This window comes from Amphiura filiformis, chromosome 4 (genome assembly GCF_039555335.1).
Source record: "Amphiura filiformis chromosome 4, Afil_fr2py, whole genome shotgun sequence".
Classification (NCBI taxonomy): Eukaryota; Metazoa; Echinodermata; class Ophiuroidea; order Amphilepidida; family Amphiuridae; genus Amphiura; species Amphiura filiformis.
This window is the reverse complement of record NC_092631.1, coordinates 3,165,893-3,172,995: the sequence shown is the minus strand read 5'-3', so window position 1 is coordinate 3,172,995 and position 7,103 is coordinate 3,165,893.

The window sequence follows — 7,103 nt, the reverse complement described above, 5'->3', positions numbered from 1 at the left end:
TCACACTGAGGTTGAAGTATTGACGTGTCTGGTATTGAAAAGCAAGTGGGCCAGCCTGCAGTATTTTAAGATTGGTGGCTGGTTTTAGTATACTCGATTGTTTATCTTGGTCAGTTAACATCTTTTTTAAGTGCTGATAAATCGTATTTACTGCACATCTATTAGAATTCAATATTTTTAATAGAATTCTATCATCCTGATGGGGTGATGCAGCAGAATTTGACACTTCTAGATTTAGCTAGATTTCACCCGAGCTCAGCAATTTAGATGCTAAAAATTCACGTGCTTACTTTACACACAATAATTTGAACAATTAACATTTGTGATGCGATCAAGCAAAATCAGTCGGAACTTGGAAATATTGATTTTGAGATAATAGCCATAGGAAATATTTATTGTTTTGGAAACTCTTTAATTGCTCATATCTTTGGAACTGGTTGTTCAATTTCAATGGGGTTTTCTGCAAAATTCAGATTTGTAAATGTTTTTTACGATCCTATATTAACTGAAAATTTAATATCAGTTCCGACTGATTTTGCTTGATCGCATCACATTTATTTTATAACGAAATGGTATTTTATGGAAAGCTAATCATTTAACAGCTATTTACTTGCGCATTTAACCCAATATAGAATTCGAGTCAGGCCCTGTCTGTGGGTATTATTATCGCCCCTAGCCCGGTCACGACGTCATTTTAATAACAATACGCTATTAACATTGGACACATGCAAATTAACTATTGCCACATCCTGATTTCTATTATCCTTGGCTTTACCAAAATAATAGTCAATCTCATTTCTTTATAGTCGAACGCGTTTTTGGTTTTTTTACGACAGACGTCGCGACGTGGCTAATTTTGGGTACTCGTCTTCTCTTCCACAGCAGCTAAAATTTACCGTAGAATGTTCCTCTGCAGCAGGCGTCTATAAATCGAACAACGCCCCGAACAAAGCAGATCATTAATTTAGGCGAAAAGTGAAGATCGCAGCGGGCCACCGAAAATCACTGCGGAGAACACAAAACGCGATCTTTGACGCCACAAAAAACGTTGGGACTCAATTTTGAAGCCATGTTGTAACATTTGCTGAGGAGGACTGCGTATCACTCCGTCAATCAGCCCTAAATGTTTTTCAAACTTTAACATGATTGTAATGTACTTGAATAAACTAACACACCCTGTATATGCAACAATTTTGAGATTTTTAATATATTTATACGAATGCATACGCGATGTTCATAACACTGTACACGGTATATATGGGATGGTCATAACACATGAACAGAACCAATCAAATCACGATCGACGGCGTGGCGACATGTACGAGCTGAAACCAAATAGCAATTTTTTTTGTTTTGTTTCATTTGTTCGGCTCAAAATCAAAAGGGGACATTTATTAGAGTTAAAACTAATATTTTGTTAAAAAGAAATACACATTTATTTGTTATGGACACGTTACAATATATCGATCGATAATACCAGCGAAGGTGCAAAACTAATCATTTGAGCTGAAAGATTAGAATAAGGTCGCAGCATACAGACAATCGAAAACTTAACTTCTGCTGCAAAGGCAAAACACTGCAAACGTCGGAATACGGTGGCCTTGATTGTATAGGAGTCTGACGTTGTTGAGTGCATTTTTCGTCGTGACTAAAGCAACTTTTCCGCTCTTTGTTGCGTATTTTCGGGTTTTTGCTGTGGATTTTCAGTTTCAAGCAGCAATGTTGTGAGTCTTTGTCAAGTTCTTAAATTTTCTTCCCAACGTTTTGTCTGTTCCCAAGTTGTTGCTTTTTTACTTTTGTCATAGTGGACTCCACCCCCCAGGCTTCGCCAAAAACTATATACATCCTGTCTCCAAAAAAATTGTGCAAGTGAAAAGCGCCCTCTTTGGCAATTAGAAAATACCGTTGTGACATAATGCTTACATCAACGTCACGGGCGTAGTCTTAGCTCTCAAATGCCGTTTGTTCTGTTCAATGTGCTTGTTCCAATTTCGAGATATGTTTATTTAACAACGAAAGAGTAAAATCACAATTGTGCCACTTTTTCTAGGGAAGAGAGCTGTACATGTAAATCAATGATAGCTGATGTTGATGCGTCTAATGCACTCCCCCTTTTGGGGCGCATGCATTAGACGCATCAACATCAGCACGCGTGCATTATTTTGTCGAATATATCTCCCAACAAGTAATACGCGTTCATTAACCTATAATATGTATAAGTGCGCAATATTTGTTTGTCTTTTAACATGTCTTAAGTGACTAAGTTGTATTTCTCATGCAAGAAAACATATAATTAGATACCAAAATCACCAAAATCGGACGTTGTTATGTTAACTATGGTATGGTATTCACCACATTTCGCCATACTGCATTTTAGAAACGCTTGCTGTTAGAATAAGAAAAAATTTAATGCTAATTTATTGCACATTCTAGGGAAGCGTGGTTACCTTTTTAAAATAACCGAGTGAGAGGGTTTTCAAGAAAATATTTTTCCTGTCAAAACTGAAGCATCCTCTGTATAAAAGAAAATATGAATATTAACTGCACATCATATATAACGATTCGTGATACCCAATTGTGGCACATTTGATGTCGTTTAAGAGGCAGAGAATTTTATTTCAATTTTATATACGCCAAAATATTTTTTTAATTGAGCAAGAATTAGGATAGAAAAAACGTTCAAAATTCTATGTGAATATTACATTAGACCCCACCAAAGATTACTGTTTCGTTTTTATGGTAATCTAATCTTTTATTTCCTGTAAAAACATTTGGGGTCTAATGTCGATTATTTACATACTTGATCAAAACATCGAACGAGTATACAAGAAAAATGGTAGGTTCTTCTATAGTATTTTACTGACCATGGAAATGTGCTGAGACACGAGCACGTGTCAAAATCGATATAATGTATTGTCCATATAGACGCCCATTTATCATGTTTATTGTTGGATTTTTTTGTATATAGAACACGCAGTTAACAACAATTGAGCGCTATTAATACACATTAATGTTTTAGGCAAATAAAATTCCAAAATATGGTACGTTTTCTGCCTTTGCTTGTCACGTGGTAGGCCTATGTTGTTTTTTTTATCTTCAAATAAGTTTCAAATGGATACTAACAAGACAAGTGGCCGAGTGGTCTAAGGCGCTGGGTTCATAGTGTGTCCAAAGCGGTGCGCCGTGAGTTCGAACCCCGCCTCCGCCAAATTTAATTTTACTTTTTTTTTTAAATTTCATATTGGGGAAATGTGACTGGGAGAATTTATGTATGGCGTGGAGTGGTGTGGTATGGTATGGTATGGCGTCCATCAAGTGATGGAGTTTTATTAGATCTCTATCGACCCCTTCCGGGGTATGAGAGAACAAAACACTAAAGTAAATACATAGGTGGCGCCTTGGCGCTAACATAGCTAAGATAAATTGTTTAATTTATATAATTATGTACATAAAGTTAACTTAATAAATATTACAAGGATACAAGCAGTTACAACTAAGTTTAGGGATTAAATGCACCAATAGTTATATGAAAAAATTATGATATCGCAATAAGTTAAGTTATAGGAATGGATAGAAGACAGTATTTATCTAAATTGTGTATCAATGATTTTTATCAATTTAATGAGCTTCCGTACATTCTTTAAATTGGATGAATTGAATAGCTCAGCCATTTTAAAGATGCTTGGGTGTTTAAAAAAGTACATGCTCAGATGATTTTTCCTTGCATTGCTGAAAGCATTGCAGACGAAAAGGTAGTGAAACTCGTCACCAATAACATCCAAATTACATAATTTGCCGGTATTGTCGTCTACCACTAAAGTTACTCGGTAGTTTAAGATTACCACATCTAAATCTACTCAGGGTTATTCTGTCATTATAAGCTAATTTTGTAATGTCTGATTCAAAGATTAACCTATGTTTAAATATTTATAGTTAAAGCAACAACTATTATTTTCTACATCAGAGCACCAATTTTGTTTATTTGTAATAGAAAAGTGATTATCAAGAGTAATTTTCAACCAATTTGGGTTGTGATTGTTCTGTACAAGCCAAATATAGCTATAGCCACAGTTATTCAAAATATTATTAACTTTGGAAATCCAGTTAGAGCAAAAGTTGTTGGAGATGTCTTCGTGAAGTGACTTTGTGAGATTGTATAGAATGAAAGAGTACTTTAATTTCTTTTCCGTGACAATTCTACTCCAATAATTAGCTATTCTTTTTGCTATAGTGCTACTTAATTTGTATCTACCAGTCTCACCATAGATCATGCAGTCAGTCGTGTATTTGTTGACTTTGAGAACTTTTCTTCGGAAATTCCTGCAAAAAAAACTCTATTTGTTCGCAGTTTTCATAACCCCAAATTTCACATCCGTAAAGTAGGATAGGAAGAGACCACAAGTGATGTCGACAGGTAAATGAAGTTTGGATGCTTTTGTGAGGAGAGCAAACATAGCTCGTTTTGCTTGGGAAATTTGATTCTTAATTGCTTTTTGAAATTTACCATTATAATTCAACTTGATACCCAGGTAACTTGAGTGTAATCATCACAGACTTCAATTGTATCTGATCAAAAAAGAAATCAGGGCGATTTCTGATTTTGCCACGGGTAAAAATGACAATTTTAGTTTTACTAGTGTTAACTGAGAGATCCCAATTTGCGCAATATGAATGTAGTTAGTTCAGTGCTTTCTGAAGATCAGAGGCACTTTCGGACATAATTATAGTATCATCAGCGTAGAGGAGCAACCACATTTCAATGTCATCGTTGCTCAAATATTTGGTCACTTGTGTATTGATGAGTTCGAGACCACAGACTCCATCATTTCTGAGCGACATTTCAAGATCGTTCAAATAAATTGCGAAAAGGAGTGGGGATAGATTTTCGCCTTGCCGGACTCCAAGATTACAACTGAAAAATTGACTTAGATCATTGTTAGCTTTAACACAAGATTTGGCATCATTATAAAGGGTATGAATTACTTTTATGACTTTGCCATTAATACCCTGTGCTATTAACTTTGACCAACGCACAGATCAATTAATTAGGTCAAACGCTTTTTTGTAGTCAACAAAACCACAGTAAACCCTTTTCTTGTTAGATAAGTAGATATCAATGATACATTTTAGTGCAAATACGAGATCTAAAGTGGAGTATCCAGCGCGGAATCCTGCTTGATCTTCACCTAGAATACCAGTATTGTCGATGTAAATAGTTATTTTAGAGTTTAAAATAGAAGTAAAAAGTTTGCCAAGAGAACTCAAGAGCGTAATGCCGCGGCGCCTTTGTTTTTGTATATTGGAATAACAAACCCAATGGACCATGATTTGGGAACGAGACCTGTTTTGAGTACCAAATTAAATAATTTGCAGATTATATTAACAACCTTCTCTGGGCAGTGCTTAATGAATTCATTAATTAAATCGTCAGGACCAGCAGCCTTATTGTTTTTAAGTTTCTTCAGTGCTTTAGTAACTTCTTCAACAGTGATATCATCATTTATGAACTCATTGAGAGAATGATTGATTGTTGTTGGAGTCCGCATCACTAGAACTATTCAGTGAGCTGAAATGTTGATATAAGTCATCCATTGAAATTGGGCAAGTTGTTTTGGTCCATCGGCTTTCTTGAGTAATCTCCCAAATTGTTTGGTGTCCTTAATAGATCTAAGACTTCTAAGATTGTTATTTAGCTTATTGTAAAAAAATATTTTTAGATTTTTTAATAAGCCTTTTATAGCACACTTTTTTTAGCACACTCATTATTGAACCAAGATTTGGTATTTAAAGAATTTAGCTTTGGTAGGGATAATCCTGTTTTTACATAACTTTATGCCAGTTTTTAAAGCTGGGTTTGTGAGAATATTACATAATATCACTACATATATTATCCAATGAAACCTGATTACATGATGAGTCATCGAGATTGTTAAGTTGATCAAATACAGAATCAATAGCTGCAATATCAAAATTGGTTTTATAGTCTTGAATTCGATTTGAGTCCCAGTTTTTCCACCATGGTGGGATTATTCTGAATTGACACTTAATTTGGGTGTACTTTGTCTTGGGTCCAATCTCTATCATGGAAAGTTTGCTATATCTTTCTAAATATGATTGTTTGTTCTAGATTTGTGTTTTAGCGTTTCATATTTGAAAGAACTAATGTTTAATTGCAACATTTCGAAACCAAAACTGGTTGCTATGATGTACAAGATTGGGCTACGAGTATGCATTTTACCAAGTTAGCAATAGGTAATTGCTTCATTTTGCATATGCATGACTTTCTTTATTATACTCAAAATCGGATTTTATTAAACATGTTATAAGGAAGTTGTTTACGTGCATTAGGCTCCTTCACAGCCGGTTTCTGTCGTGTATGTTTGCGAGTGAGCCACAAGCAGACTGGGTTGCCAGGGACTACAGGACAAAATACCTGTTTCTGACTATAACTATTAGCAAGGTTACACAGTAAAAAATATTTTAAACAACTGTTTAAAATTTTTAAACAACACTGTTTACGCCGGTCACTCAAACAACTTCTGTTTAAAGTTTAAACAACCTTGGGTTGTTTAAACTTTAAACATCCAATTGTTTAACATTTTAAACAATTTTTAAACAACAGTTTTAAACATCTGGGTTGTTTAACTTTAGTTGTTTAAATGTACACAGTTGTTTAAAGTATTTTAAACAACAAAAGTTTAAAACAAACAGTTGTTTAAAGCTGTTGTTTAAAACAATTGTTTAAACATACATAGTTGTTTAAACTTGTTGTTTAAAAGTTTTAACATTTTTGTTTGTTGAAATCAATTTACTTGGGAGAATGGGCAAGAAGAACTAACTGTAAGACATGGACATCAGCCCCATGCACCTGTGCATGAGCAATGTGAATGTGATACATTCAGAGGTGAGTGTTTGGTTTAAATATTATTTGATGTGGTTAAGCTTACACTCACACTGTACTTGTCACGGCTGCATACTACTGCACAGCTTGCATCATTTAGCATGTACAAGTACAACACACAACTGTGTGTTCATATAATACTCTATCACATCAAACAACTTTTTTTAAACCAAACACTTACCCCTGAATGTATCAATTAGGT